This window comes from Amblyraja radiata, chromosome 34 (genome assembly GCF_010909765.2).
Source record: "Amblyraja radiata isolate CabotCenter1 chromosome 34, sAmbRad1.1.pri, whole genome shotgun sequence".
Classification (NCBI taxonomy): domain Eukaryota; kingdom Metazoa; phylum Chordata; class Chondrichthyes; order Rajiformes; family Rajidae; genus Amblyraja; species Amblyraja radiata.
Window position 1 is genome coordinate 4,370,654 of NC_045989.1, and position 15,276 is coordinate 4,385,929.

Consider the following 15,276-nt stretch of genomic DNA (forward strand, 5'->3'; position numbering starts at 1 on the left):
TGTGCCTGTTTTGTGATCTGAAATAATCTTATTACTCTTGCCGACAATATTCGATTGTTTAAATTTCAATAATGTGATCTTATTATGTTTATCTATAGTTGGGTCTTTTGCGTTATCTAATTCTAATATTTTAATTTCCTTTTCTAAAGTCTCTTGTTCTATGGAGTTCTTTTTATTTTGGTAACTTTGATATGAGATTATAACTCCACGTATAAATGCCTTAAAAGTTTCCCATAATAAAGATGGTGAAATGCCTGGTGTCTCATTTGTAATCAAAACAGAATTTCATTTGTTGTTTTAAATACTCATAACCTTGTGGATTATTAATTAACTGTATTAAAACGCCAAAACGATTTTATACCTGGCGTTCCCTCTAGTTTTAAAGTAAAGGTCAATGGTGAGTGATCAGAAATAATACTATTGTGATATTTAGGGTTAATCGTATAAGGAATTAATTTTGTGTCCACTAAAAAATAATAAATTCTCGAATAAGTTTTATGTACCGCTGAGTAAAATGAGTATTCCCTTCCCGTAGGGTTGACTATTCTCCATACCTCTGTTATATTAGTGTTTTTTATATATATGTTTAAAAATTCACTAGTTTTAGATTCAACCTTACTCTTCCTTACTTTTATTGATTTATCTAAATATGTATCTATAACACAATTAAAACCCCCCCCCTAATATTACATTTTGGTAATTATACTCATCTATTATATCCGTAATTTTCTTTAAAAATTGGGGGTTATCAAAATTTGGTGCATAAATATTTATCAGTCAGTAGTGTAGAATAAATTTCTCCTGCCACTATAGTGTACCTTCCTTCCTTATCAGATATAGTGTTCTTTGATATAAATGGTATACCTTTCTGAATAATAATAGCCGTACCTCTAGCTTTAGAAGTAAATGACGAATAATAAGTTTGGCCTATCCAATTTGATTTTAGTCTCATCTGTGTTTGTAATTTCACATGCGTTTCTTGTAAAAACGCAATATCCACCTTTAAAGATTTGAATTGAGCCATAATCTTACCCCTTTTAATTGGATCGTTCGCACCCCTAATGTTCCAACTACAAAATGTGATTCCTCCATTCCCTTTTCCCCTAATGTCTTGCATTCTTAATTAGTTTTGCTAGTTTTAATTCATGTGGTGTGGTTAAATACCTTGAGGTTTTGGGTGTGGGGTAACCGTCCCCTATTAACGTTATTTTACATCTCCTCCGTCTATTGAACCACCATAGGAAGAAAAAAGAAGTGCGTTGAAAAATACATAGAAAAAACAGAATACTATTATTAAGTAAACCATATAACAGTGAATTATAATTTTAAAAAAAGAGTGATTTTAAGGTATCAAAAATGGGATACCTTAAATTCTCGTTGCCACCTAAGGTGGCCCGAATATTATTGACTTCCGCCGGAATTGTACATTGAGCTCAGCCCCCAAATTAAGCTGTCCTAGATAATATCATGCCATTCCCCCTTAATATAGCCAAAAATCTTAACCTACATAGAAAAAATAAAAAAATAAAAAATGTAACCAGTCAAGCCAAAAAAAACAAAAAAAACAACAACCAAAATTTCATCATAAAAAATTATCATCATCATTACTTTTCCACGTAATCTCTTAAATACCCAAACTTTAAACCTTCTATAATTCTTATTCCTTACTTACAATCATGAAATCATAAGACATAAGGACAGGCCTTGTCCTTATACTCAGAGATGCACCTAATTACCAGCCTGTTCCAAGGGTTAATTTTCCTTATCTTAATAGTAACCATCTTCCTGTCAGAACCTTTGGAACTATTCCAAATCCTTAACCCCCCCCCCCCCCCTTTACTACAGGTTTATAGTATTATAATCTTCTTATACCTATTTTCATTAGTTATTGTGTATTAGAATACATCCAGGATATATTTCCTTACATTTCATCTATTGGAATTATTTAACTGTTAGTAATTTAATAAGATTCATATAATTAGTTGGTTCTTTACCATTTAATCTTCATTATAATAGTTAAAGCTTTAAATTCAGTCCATAATATCAGTTCTGCTGTTTTTCTTCAGCCTGTCATTTTTTCTTCAGTTGTTTATCTTCTAACTTTTCGTTCAAGGTGAAATCTGAACTCTGTCATTGAAAACACATTCCATTGAGATAAGGCTGTCTGGTTAGTGTCTGAAGCAGGTCCGCCATCTTAATTGTAGTACAGACTTTTATTGAAAGTTTTAATCATCATCCTTCTCAATTTTCTGTACAATCTCTTGTGTGTACTTAAGTGCCTTCTCCGGATCCCTGAATGAACGTTGAGTTGTTTTGTAAGAAATAAACATCTTGGCCGGATAGACCACGCCGTATCTTATCCCTCATTGTCCTTGCAAAGTGTTGCTTGCTTTTTTGAATTGATTCCTTTTCTCCATTACTTCGCGAGGGTAGTCCCTATAGAATCTCACGGACTCTCCCTCGAATATAAGCCTCTCACCGTGTGGTATCATCTTCAGGAGTTTTTCCGGGGTTGAAATATCTAAGAACTTCGCAATAATTTGTCTTGGGGGAGCATTTATTTCTCTTCGGGGAGGACCGACTCTGTGAGCCACATCAATCCTCACATTTTCCTTCAGCTTAAAGACCTCTTTGATTATTTTGGAGACAAGCTCCGGCATATCAATTCCTTGCTCTCGTCCCTCCTTTACTCCTACAATCCTTAAGTTCAGTCTTCTTGACTTCGCCTCCAAATCTTGACATTTGTCCGTCAATTTAATCAATTTCTCCCGATTATCACTTTGTTCCTTTTTCAGAATCGATATTTCACGAGCCATCTCCTTCATTTCAGTTGTAATCTCTTCTGTCACGATGTCAGACTGTTTCATCTCTTCAATCAACATATCAAATTTCTTTTTATGATCACTTTCTAGTCTTTCAAATTCCAGTGCTGTTCTCTGATCACAGTCACTGAGTTTCTGCTTCAGAGAAGTATACATTTCCCTTGATTCTTCTCAAGCAGCATCAATTTTCTTGGATAAATTAACTTCCAGTTTACAGAGATTGTTCTCCAGTGTAGTATTAATACTGGCAAACATTTCGGAGAAGTCTTTAGTAAGATCTTTAGTAAGATTAGCTCTTCCCGTTTGTTCCAGCTGTTTCAGCTCCTTCTCCTTTTCTTTGGCCTCTCCTCTTGTAGCCATTTCAAATACTGCTTGTTGAGGAATGGACTCTTCTTCTGAGCTTTCCGTTGTTTGATATGAAACAGACTTTGTTGATTGAAGAGCTTCCAAATCTTCTTGAACCTGAAGTCTGATAGTGGCTTTCCTGGGTACTCATGTGAGTTTTCCTTTTCTCTTCTAAAGGTCCCGTTAAACTCCGATTTTTGTTGTTGATTTATGATGACGTCACTCCCACGACACCAAGCAACCTTCGTTGAGTATTTTTTTAAATCGTTCCCTACTTTAAAATGGCTTTTTATGCGATTCACTGGGAGCAGAGCTCAATGCTGTGCCCTCACCACAACATGGCCACACCGGAAGTGCGCTACACCCTTATAACAGCACTTTGAGTCCTTGCCAGCTTCGTGTGGCCTCCGAGGCCTACCCGGTACCGGTGGATTGCGGAAAGTCCAATCACACCATAATGGGAGTGGTCGTAAGAATCCCAGTGATGGGAACCTCGGCACGACCAGCTCCTCTGTACCGAGTGGAGAACGTGGGAGTTGTTCGTGGGGGGGTGCATATTCGCTACGGGAAGGTCCCGCCCTATGTCATAGTGAGGGAGCAAGCTGTGACAGGCATTGACCTTTTGGGTTGTCGGAGCCGGGGAGCACAGGTAATCCTGTGTCCCCAGCACATGGGCGCCGAGGCTAGGCCTCAGTGTGGGTTCAGGGCTGTTGGTGCACAGCCTATAAACTGTACCATGGAGGCAGACCATGTCCCTCCACAGGTGGCGTATATAGGCAGTGGGACGTACCAGCGGTATCAGCACGGATCACAGCTGTGGTGCCTGATACCGCACAACAGCTTTTGTTTTAAACTCAGGGCAGAAGTCCATGTGGCACAGCAGCGAATATTACCCATCCCGGAACCTTCTTCGGTTCAGCACTCGGTACGAGAAAATGTAACTGACTTATTTAACTATGTGGCCCATTTCGGGTATGATATTCCCCCAGTGAAGGAAAAATTTAAAAAGGTTGTTGGTGGCGGTCAAGTTGTCGCACAAACACTTCTTCTCCCTGGAACAAAAGACACTGGATATCGCCAGGGAGATCAAAGAGATCAAGTCTCCACATTGATGGGACCTGGAGTCCTGGATCATAGTTCCAGAATGGGTCCGCATCGTGTCCCATGTTCTGATCATCTGCCAGATGATAATTGTGGTGTATTTGTTATGCATTAACTGGAAATTTAGAAGGCGGAGGAGGATGGCCAAATTACAACAGCTGGTAAATCGAGCCGCCCGACGTCGCTGTAACGACACCTCGTCACTGTAAAATGTCTGTACTCTATTGCAATGGTTTCGTACATATGTTGTGATCCCTGCATTTTCAGGGAATGGTCGTGATGGTACTGTATGGTTTGTGGGATTGATTTAAAGTAAAAGGTGTATAGTGTAAATTAATGTGCTTCGAGGGCCTAGTTTCGCAATTAAGGGGTCTTTCGGGGTACATAATTTCACCATCTCGCCAGGAGTGTTTACAGCTCTTGAGGCTGGAGGAGTTGCCCACTAACTTTTTCAATCGATACGGTCCGTGCAAGCCTGGACGTATCGTAGGGGCATGTAAGTTATTGGGGCAAATCCTCCAAAATTATAGAAGAAGTCGGGGATGATGACCGTGGACATTTTTAAAACAGACTTGCTGGCTGCAAAGGGAAAAACCCCCAATCCACAAAGGAAGAACCAGTTTCAGACCTGTCTGGGCCTGGGCATTACACAACTATGCGAATGGTGTGAACAGGAAAAGCTGGGACGGAGATAACGAGATTATTGGAAAGACAAAGGAAGGAACCGAGCCTCAGCAGACGGCGGTAAACAGCCCAGCAGCAACACAATCACCATCGTGGATGACCCATCCATCAGGACAATGGGAGCCCATCCAGGTGATGGTGTTCACATTGTTTTTGATTTTTGTTTTGGACTGAATTCTGTTTTTAATTTGTGTTTCTGTGATGTCTTTATTATTTATTTTATTCTGATTATATGTTTATATTTCCTGTTAACCTATGTAAGGTGTCCTTGAGATGTCTGAAAGGCGCCCAATAAATAAAATTTATTATTATTATTATTATTATTATAACTGATCAGGCTGATCATGACATCAGCAAACCCCTTATCATCGGAAGCCTATTGTTCATGCCAGATCGAAACTGGGAATCATCGAAAGACCCTTTTGTCCAGAGGACCACCTGGGGGGTTTCAAGGGAGAAACTCGGGTATAAAAAGCTGGAGTCAAGCCAGAACTCGTTCTCTTTACTGCTCTGCTGGACGGCATCAATCTAGCTGTAAGTATCCCAGTGACCTGGTGAAGTTCCCGAAATAGGATAGAGGTTGAGAGAAGAAGGGGAAAGGGGGTGTACTTGTAAGTAAAATTGTGTAAAGTAAGTTTTACGACGTGCCCGATAATTTTCCTTCCATAGTCTTAGTTTAAAGCATAAGTTTGGCCACGTATTATGTAGTGTTGGTGAGATTCGATTTCTCATTGTTTAATAAAGCCTGTAAATTTTAGACTTGCTTTGAGTCCGTCTTTGTTTTTGTTTTCTCTCATCAGCACGCTCTGGTCAAGTCAACCTTTTATCATATCCCACTATAATTCTGAGGTCGAGAACCCAGGGGAACCCCTTTCTCAGGCAGTTGGGCCCGAAGTGGAATCAAGGGAACCAAAACCCCTACACTATTTTGGGGGAAATTGATTGCCTCTGACTTACAGGAAATCCAGATTGTGTTCAATTCACAGGAGAGCAACTCTTACATAACCTGGGGAACCCCTGTATACAGTAGAGCAGGGTGGTGCAACAATAGAGCTGCTTCCTTACAGCGCCAGGGTCCCGGGTTCAATCCCGTCTGTGGGTGCTGTCTTTACAGAGTGTTTGTGTGCGGTGATCACTGGCCGGAGTGGACTCGGTGGGTTGAAGGGCATGTTTCCGCATGGTATCTCAAAACTGAACTAAACTAAAGTTAATGGCATGACTGCTTAGGGGCACTGTGATACAGAGAGATCTTGGATTGCAAATCCTTTGCATCCTGAATGTAACAACACAAGTGGGGAGGGTAGTGAGGCCGGCATAAGACTAGCTTGCCTTCATCTGTGGGGGCATTGAGTACAGAAAGTTCCAATTCATTTTGCCTTGGGCACATTTAGATTATTGTGTACATTTCTTGTCACCACATCACATAAAGGTTATGGAGAAGAGTGAAGAGTGCGCTGTGATGCGGTTTTCTACAAGTGATCCGGTTTCCTCCAAATACAGGCTTGTGGTTTAATTAGCTTTGGTTAAAAATTTGTATATTGTCCATAATGTGTAGGTTAATCCTAGTGTATGGTGTCTGGGAAGGGTTCTTACTAGAAACAGCATCTAATCTTTTTCTCCAGTGATGCTGCCTGACCCGCTGCATTACTCCAGCATTTTGTGTCTATCTAGTGTATGGAGTGATCGCTGTTCGGCGCGGACTGAGTGGGCCAAAGGGTCTGTTTCCGCGTTGTATCTTTAAAGTCTAAAGGAGGCTCACTGTGATAATGGGGTACTGGAACGAAGGCAAACATGCTGACAGATTGAGAGTGACAGAGTTGGCATGATTGACTGGAAGAGATTATACAGGCCCGTACGAAGCTTTCCAAAAAGGGGGTGGCATGACAGGATTACAAAAAATTTAATGTGAAATAGTGTGCGCACTGCGCACATCATGAGCGCGAAGCATGAAGTCCCTCGATGCCAGGGTCCAGGGCCCGCTTAAGGGCACAGGAAGCTCTGGGGTTTTAGATGCTCTCTGATGCATTCTGAGAATTATTTTGGAGCATTTTGCACCAAATTTTTGAATAATATTTCAGAAATTAACAAGAATCTGAAGTAGCTTTTTCACACAAAGGGTGCTGGGTGTATGGAACGAGCTGCCAGAGGAGGTAGTTAAGGCTGGGACTATCCTAATGTTTCAGAGACATTTGGATACGTACATGGATAGGACAGATTTAGATGGTTATATGGGCCAAACGCGTGTGAGTGGCGCTAGTTTAAATGGGACATGTTGTTCGGTGTGGGCAAGTTGGGCTGAAGGGCCTGTTTCCACACTGCATCATTTTAAGACTAAAAAGCTAAGAAGAAAAATGAATGTAGATAAGTGGAGCAGATTTGAAAGAGGAGTGAAATGTAAAGACAGAGAGGTTTATGGGTGGGAAGGAACATAGGAAAGGAGGGGGGAGAGTGGACTTGGGCAGATGGGTGAAGGGAAAATAGACACAAAGTGCTGGAGTAACTCAGTGGGTCAGGCAGCATCTGCAGAGAATATGAATAGGTGACGTTTCACAGACCTCCCAACCGCCATACTCAGCCTGACCCGCTGAGTTACTCCAGCACTCTGTGAAACGTCACAGAACAGGGCAAGATTAGCAAGTTTGCTGATGATACAGATGTGAGTGGTTTTGCATATAGTGAAGATGGTTGTGAAAGATTGCAGCAGGATCTGGATCAGTTAGCCAGGTGGGCAGAGGAATGGTTGATGGTTGCATGATTCCTTGAAGGTCGTGTCGCAGGTATATCAGGTGGTCAAAATGTATTTTGGCACTTTGGCCTTCATCAGTCAGAGTATTGAGTATAGAAGTTGTGAGGTCATGTTGCAGTTGAATAAGACGTTGGTGAGACCGCATTTAGAATATTGTGTTCAGTTCTGGGCACCATGTTATAGGAAAGATGTCAAATTGAAAAGAGTTCAGAGATCCCCATCCTGGATTAATCAAATCAGGGTTGTGTCGTCTGCAAACTTGAGAAGCTTGACAGAGGTATTTGTGGAGGTGCAGTCATTGGTGTGGCGAGAGTAGAGGAGAGGGGAGAGTACGCATCTTGCGGTGCTCCTATGCTTAGCGTTTGCGGTTCCGAGAAAAGCTTTCCCGTCTCACATGCTGCTTCCTGTCTGTCACCGACAGAGGGGTCCAGACACAGTCAACTCAGAAAGTTTGGAGCATAGTAGTTCTAGTACAATGGTGTTGAATGCAGAGCTAAAATCAACAAACAAAATCCTCGCATAGGTGTCCCGGCGGTCTAGGTGCTGGAGGATGAAGTGTAGGCGCAGATTGACTGCATCATCCACAGATCTATTGGCCCAATATGCAAAATGCAGAGGGTCCAGCAGAGGGATTGTGATATTTTTCAGCTTGGCCAGCACAAGCCCTTCAACGGTCTCCATAACTGCAGAGGTCAGTGTGACAAGCCTGTAGTCATTAAGACCAGTAATCCTTACCTTTTTGGGTACAGGGACAATAGTGGAGACTTTGAAGCAGGCAGGGACAGTGCATTGTTGCAAGGACTGGTTAAAAATGAGTAATTGGTGTGAAGTGTTGGTGGGGGTGGGAAAGGGTCCACTCTTTTCATTACTGGAGTCTTGCCTTAAGTAGGTGTAAGGTGGTGAATGGGAAGGAGAGGGTGCAGGGTCCATTCTTTGCAGACTGGCGTCTGGCTGTGTTTGTTGGGGAAGGGGTACCAAGGTTACGTTTCTGATTTTCAAACCTGCAGTAAAACTCATTCAGTTAGTTCGTCAGCTGATGATTGTCCAAAGAGCGGGGGGCTTTCCTCTTATAGCTGGTGATTTCTTGCATGCCCTTCCAAACTGAAGAAGAGTCACTAGCTGAGAACTTGCTCATCAACTTCTCAGAGTACCTTTCCTTGGCAGCTCCGATTCCTCTTCTCAGCTCTTTATCGATTAGGCTATCTTTTAACACTTTAACGATTAGGTTATAGGGTTGACGCATATTTGCCCCACCCCTCCCCCCCGATCTCGAAATGGAAATGTTACATCTTATATCTAATGATCCCAGTAAAATGTATATTTATGTCACAAACTACGGAATTCATATTTTTCAGTATTATTATCAAGGAGAAGAAAGCAGTTCCAATTATTTGATATTATTTGATTTTGTTTAAAATTATTCATATGGAGGAGAAAATATAATAGCTCTAAAACCTACCTTAATTTTGCAATCTCACTAAAGATAATCCCCCTTTCCCTCTTCCCTCCCCCATCTCTCTCTCCCCTCCCTTCCCCTCTCTCTCTCCCCCTCCCACATCCCCCCCCCCCCTCTGGTTAGGGGGACGAAGATGAAGGTGGCATGGGCCCAGCGGGGGTGGTGTGGGCCCAGTGGGTGTCAGCGGGGGTGATGTGGGCCCAGCGGGGGTGGCTAGGGCCCGGTGGGGGTGGCGTGGCCCCAGCGGGGGTGGCGTGGGCCCAACGGTTTCTTCCGATTACGATTTTTTTTTTTTCCCCCTCGGGATTTTTTCTTACTCTGGGGGGGAAATGGGGGGCGCGGTCGCACCCAACGCACCCCCCCCCCCTTTGGAAGGCCATGGAATAGTGCAGTAAAGGTCCACTCTGTCAGTGAATCCCAAAGGTTTGTGCCCAAATAACCAAAGGTAACTTAATTTTGAATAACTGTCGGTAAATTTAAAGCTTCGGAAAATGAGGTTCAGCTATTGACACTTTTCATCTGCATATCAATGCACAAAAGTTATTATTTCACTCACCTTTCTGGCTTTTATTAGACATGTTGAATCCAAGTTTAGTAGAAAGGTGACTCCGTGGATCAAAGGCATGAAAAACTTTATTTGATTAATTTGAAAGAATAAAATATACCAAGGGAAAACAAATCTCACTCAGTCTTTTGCTTTTTGGTACAAACAATACGACAAAGTTTCTTCAGTGTTCCAACCACCAACACAGTGAACAGGAGTAACACAGACAACAAAAAGATCATCACATCTACACAATAGTAAGCGTACCAAGGGAGTCGGTGGGATTCTGAGCGTAAATGCCCCGCTCCTTTGTGTCGGGCAACGTACTCAACCCAGAAAACGGTTCTTTCCAATGGCGACTCTGGCTGGTCCCGATGGAGAGTGGAGAGTCTCTTCATGTTGTCCCCATAAGACGCGCAGTTCATCACATCGTTGAGTACCTGCAAGAGTTCTGAGGAATGCATGTTTACAACATTGATCACTTTTGCTGCTCCTCGGGATTCGAGCTTGAGTAGATTGTCAAACTGGTCAAAAAGCAGAGGCATGCCGATCACTGGCACCCCATGGTAGATGGCTTCATAAATCCCATTGGTGCCATTTTGCCAGCAGTGTATTATTCCCTATATTGGGAGGGGTCTATGGGTGAACTGGGGCTGGGGACTGGACATTATGCCTTCCCTCATGGTGGGGGCCATTGTGGGGGGGTGTTCTTTATGTTTAAAACTCTTATTAATGTTATGTCTGTATTCCTTCTTCATGTGCTGTATTGGCAAGAAGCATTTCACTACACCTAGGTGTATGTGACTAATAAATAATCTTTGAACTTTTGTCTCACCATCATATCTCCAGATAACTTTCTGGGGGATTTGAGATAAAGCTTCTGCTATTTTCATTGTAATCCCCATTGGTAAAGAGTGGACAAAGGTCCCCAATGACATTACAACAAGTCCATGTTTCCCTGAGCTTTGGACAAACTCCTCAAACTCTGCTGCCAGAGACCGTGCTGGTTTACACTGGAAGCCTCCGATGTACACAATGTTTGGCATGGTGGGTCTTGGGAATTCAAACACAAAATCCACCCTCATCAGCCACACATCAGCTCTGAGGAGAATCGACTTGATGTACGTGTCTGGTCCCAGATACCGATGGCAGATTTCATTATGAAGTGGATGTATCAAAAACTCTGAAATCAAGTGTTGAAAGAGACTGTGAATGACATTTTCTGTTCTTTGGAGAAAATCCATTTTGTCTGTGAGTAGTGAGCCAGGAAATGGGATGTAGGAAAGTGGTGACGGGGCAGTGAGAAAATGGGCTTCCCCCCTGATCTGCCATCGAACGTTGTACACCAGCGGTACTTTTAAATAATACGCAAGCATTGACCCGGTACCAAATATAGGATCTGTGAGAATTAGGTCAAAGTTTGCATTTTTAAATTGATTCAACAAGATTTTGTTTTCAAAAATCGCCATGTTAACATTTTGATAAAATCTATGTACATTGTACATAAATGTAACCATTAGATTTTGTAACATTATGTTGCCCCATAATGTGTGACTATTCTGTAACCTGTCCAGCGACATTCACACAAATGTTTCCATCACCTCTTTACTTAAATTTGCTTCAATGTTTTCTTGTGCTTGAACTATGATGGTTTGATACAGATCGGGTCTCTCTTCGACGTGTCAGTTTGCGGAGTGAAAGAGCACAGTGATGTTGTGGCCACGAAGGTTCAGTTCTTCCATTAGAATTTTCATATTGATCCAGTGACTTCCATCAACAGGCACGACCAATATTCTAGCTGCTTGGGTAATTGGACAAGACAGGGCGAAGATGATACCGAGAACAAATGTGACCTTTGATCTGCTTTTCCATCCAAGACCACCCATGTTGAGGAAAGATGATCACACTGATCCTGTGGTAGAATTGACTGGACATGTTGGTAAGTGACAAACATTGGCAAAAAGAAACACAAAATGCTGGAGTACTTCAGCACATCAAGTCTTCTCATTGCTGATCTATCTTTCCCTCTCAACCCCATTCTCCTGCCGCCGCCCTCTTGACTCATGAAACATTAACTGTTTCTATTCATCAGCGATGGTGCCTGACCTGCGGAGTTAGTCCACCATGGTTTCTTCTCTCATCCCAAAGACATGCGGATTTATAGTTAAATTGGCGTCTCTATATTGCCTCTAGTGTGTAGAGAGTGGATGGGAAATTGTAATAATACAGAATTAGCATGAACGAGTGATCGATGGTCAGGGTGGACTCAGTGGGCCAAAGGGACAATTTCCGTGCTGCATCTCAAGGGTGTAGACTCGTTAATTGTGGTGGTTAGTGGGTTGTTGTGGACATCAGTGGATAATGTGGTGAGTTTGATTAAATGAAGGAGTTCGGCATGGGTGGAGCTGGCAGCTCAGATACTGTCGTCAATGTGGAGAAAGAGTTGGGGGGATGATGCCAGTGTACACTTGGTTTGTTTGACATAACCAACAACAATAACAGGCATAGCTGGAGCCCATGCAGTGCCAAAGGACTTTAAACTTCTGAGAGACAGCGTGGAAACAGGTCCATCAGTCCACCGAGGCTGCACAGACCAGTGATCACTTTGGACAATTCACATTTTACAGATGCCAATTAACCTACAAACCTGCACATCTCTGCAGAGTTTGGTAGTCACGGGGAGAACGTACAAACTCCGTACTGACAGCGCCCGTAGTCAGCATCAAACCCAGGTCTCTAGTGCTGCGCCACTGTGCAGCCCCTGAATTGAGGTATTTAAAGATGAAACCTGTGGGGCCGGCACCGGCAGAAACAATGGGTCTGCCAGGGCTGTCCTGTTTGTGGATTATGGGATGAACACAGACATAAAATGCTGGTGTAACACAGCGGGACAGGCAGCATCTCTGGAGAGACGGAATGGGAGATGTTTCTGGATCGAGACCCTTCTTTAGACTGAGAGTCGGGAGAGGGAGTCAAGCGATATAGATGGTGATGTAGATATGTAGAACAAACTCCCGTTGGGTCCCATGTTCACAAGGGAGGGCTGGTCCCCCAACGCAATATTGCACCACTCACCATTTCCAATATAGGTGGCCAGTGGGGGGGGGTTCTGGAGCGCACGTATGGGCATTGTGGGCCAAATGGATTCTTGGGGAGGCAGCTCAGTCACTCAAGCCTGATGTGCTGGCAGCGCACTCAAGGCTGCTGGGCTAGCAGTTGACTCACGGCTATTCATTGAAATTCCATTTCATGCAGGGTGCAATGCCACCAAATTCAAATGCAGTTTCCTACCATTTCAAACAGGGTGCAAGGTCACCAAATTCAAATGCAGTTTCTTACCACTTCAAGCAGGGTGCAAGGCCACCAAATTCAATTGCAGTTTCATACCACTTCAAGAGGGTGCAAGGCCACCAAATTCAGGTGCAGTTTCCTACCACTTCAAGCAGGATGCAAGGCCACCAAATTCAAGTACAGGTTCATGCCTCGTCAAGCAGGGTGCAAGGCCACCAAATGCAATGTTGTTTCATGCCATTTCAAGCAGGGTGCAAGGCCACCAAATTAAAATGCAGTTTCATATCATTTCATGCAGGTGCAATGCCACCACATTCAAATGCAGTTCTTACCATTTCAAGCAGGGTGAAACCACCATAAAACCTACACAAAACACCACAAAAACTCCACACACAGTTCAGTAGACTGTGTTCAGTTGATTCACAGCGCGGACAGAGTCGTGACCTCTCCCTCCCCCACCTTGCAGAGACTGAGCCACAGCCACACTTCCGTGTTTTATAATCCCTCCCCCCCCACCGGAAGGGGCGTGGCCTTCATGGCGTGATCGACGGGAGAGAGATTCTCAACATTTTTAAATACTAATAACACTTTTATTTTTCATTGATGGAAAGAATCCTCTGCACCTGATGAGCGGAGGGGGCCTGAGTAAGATGGCCAAAAATCACAGCCTTAAGTGGTAGCGTTTTATCTAAAATCAATATACATTGCAAACAGGAAGTTGTCAAGTTTAGACCAACAACCATTTGCAGTGCAGCATTTCAAAACAACCATCACCAACAACAATTTGCAGTGCAGCATTTCAAAGCAACCTCCACCAACAACCATTTCCATGCAGCATTTCAAAGCAACCACATTTTCATTTTCAAACCACATTAAATGCACACAGTTGAGTGTTCAGTGTTATTCACAGCTCAGAGCGTGACGTGACCCTCTCGCTTCCTCCATCTTGCAGAGACTGACCGAGGCACAACACTTCCGGGTTTTATAGTCCCTCTCCCCTCCCACCAGCAGGCGCAGCAGAGAGAATCTCAGCATTTTTTTCACATTAATAACTTTTATTTTTCATCGATGGGAAAAATCCTCTTGTCCTGTGCAGGGAGTGGGACTCTGAGTAAGATGGCCAAAAACTCACAGCCATAAGTGGCAGCGTTTTTTCTAAATCATGAAACAGAAAAACAGGAAGTGGTCAAGATCAGAGTTTTAGTAATATAGATGAAATGGAGATATGCAAAAATCTAATGGTGGAAGGGTAAGGTGTGAAAAAGAGACATCAATGGGAACGGATATCGAGGAAACATGTTGTATGGGATTAGAGGACTGTAAAATTGGAGTCTGCTTGAGTCCGTGGAGTCATGGCCAATGCGGAGGTGTGAGAGCTGGGCTGGCACCTGGCCTCAGCACGGTAGGATGAAGTGGTTTAGCGATTAAGCTAGTTTACAACAGCATTACCCTTGTCAGCGCACATCGGGATCGTTTAAAACAGCTCTCATTCTTCATCAGAGATCAGGGGAATACTGCAACAAACTCAAGTGTGTATGCGAAGCCCACTACAAAATATGGGATATACACAAAATTCTGGAGTATCTCAGCGGGCCAGGCAAGATCTCTGGAGAGAAGGAACAGGTCGAGACACTTCTTCAGCCAAAACATGGGCTTCAGTTTAAAGCAAGTAAAAGCAAAAACAGTCAAATAGGCCGGGAATGGGATAGTGGATTTGGAATATTGACTATTGAGTGAAATATGGGGAGTAGAAATGTGTGTGTATGGAGGATACAAAATATATGTGTTTAGATAATATCGAGTATGAAAACCATTGGTGATGAACCGAGATACGAGGGAAACATGAGAACAAATGTTGCATGAAACAAAATAAGTTCTCGGCAAGTTTGTTCAAGTTAAAAATAAATTTCAATATTGCTATTCGTTGCCGAAATGATAAATATAAAGCATGCACTGATACAACACCGAGATGGTGGAGAATTTGGAAGTGTTTTCAACTTACATACCTTGGGTATCAGTGAATTCGATGTAACCTGAATGTCAGAAAGATGTGACTGCGATGGGACTTGAACCCGCGGCTGCAGTGCCTTCACCCGCTGCTGAATTGCCAGTGAAACAATCTCCTTCACTGGAGCCTGGGACACTGCGACCGCTTCCAGTCCCCACAAGGAAACAAAACGCCGGCCCCCCCCTCACACCTTGTTCATTTGCCCGCGAGTAAGGTAAATACTTGCGGACAAATACAACACCAAAGTATCCGCCCCCAAACCGTATCTAAAAATAACCG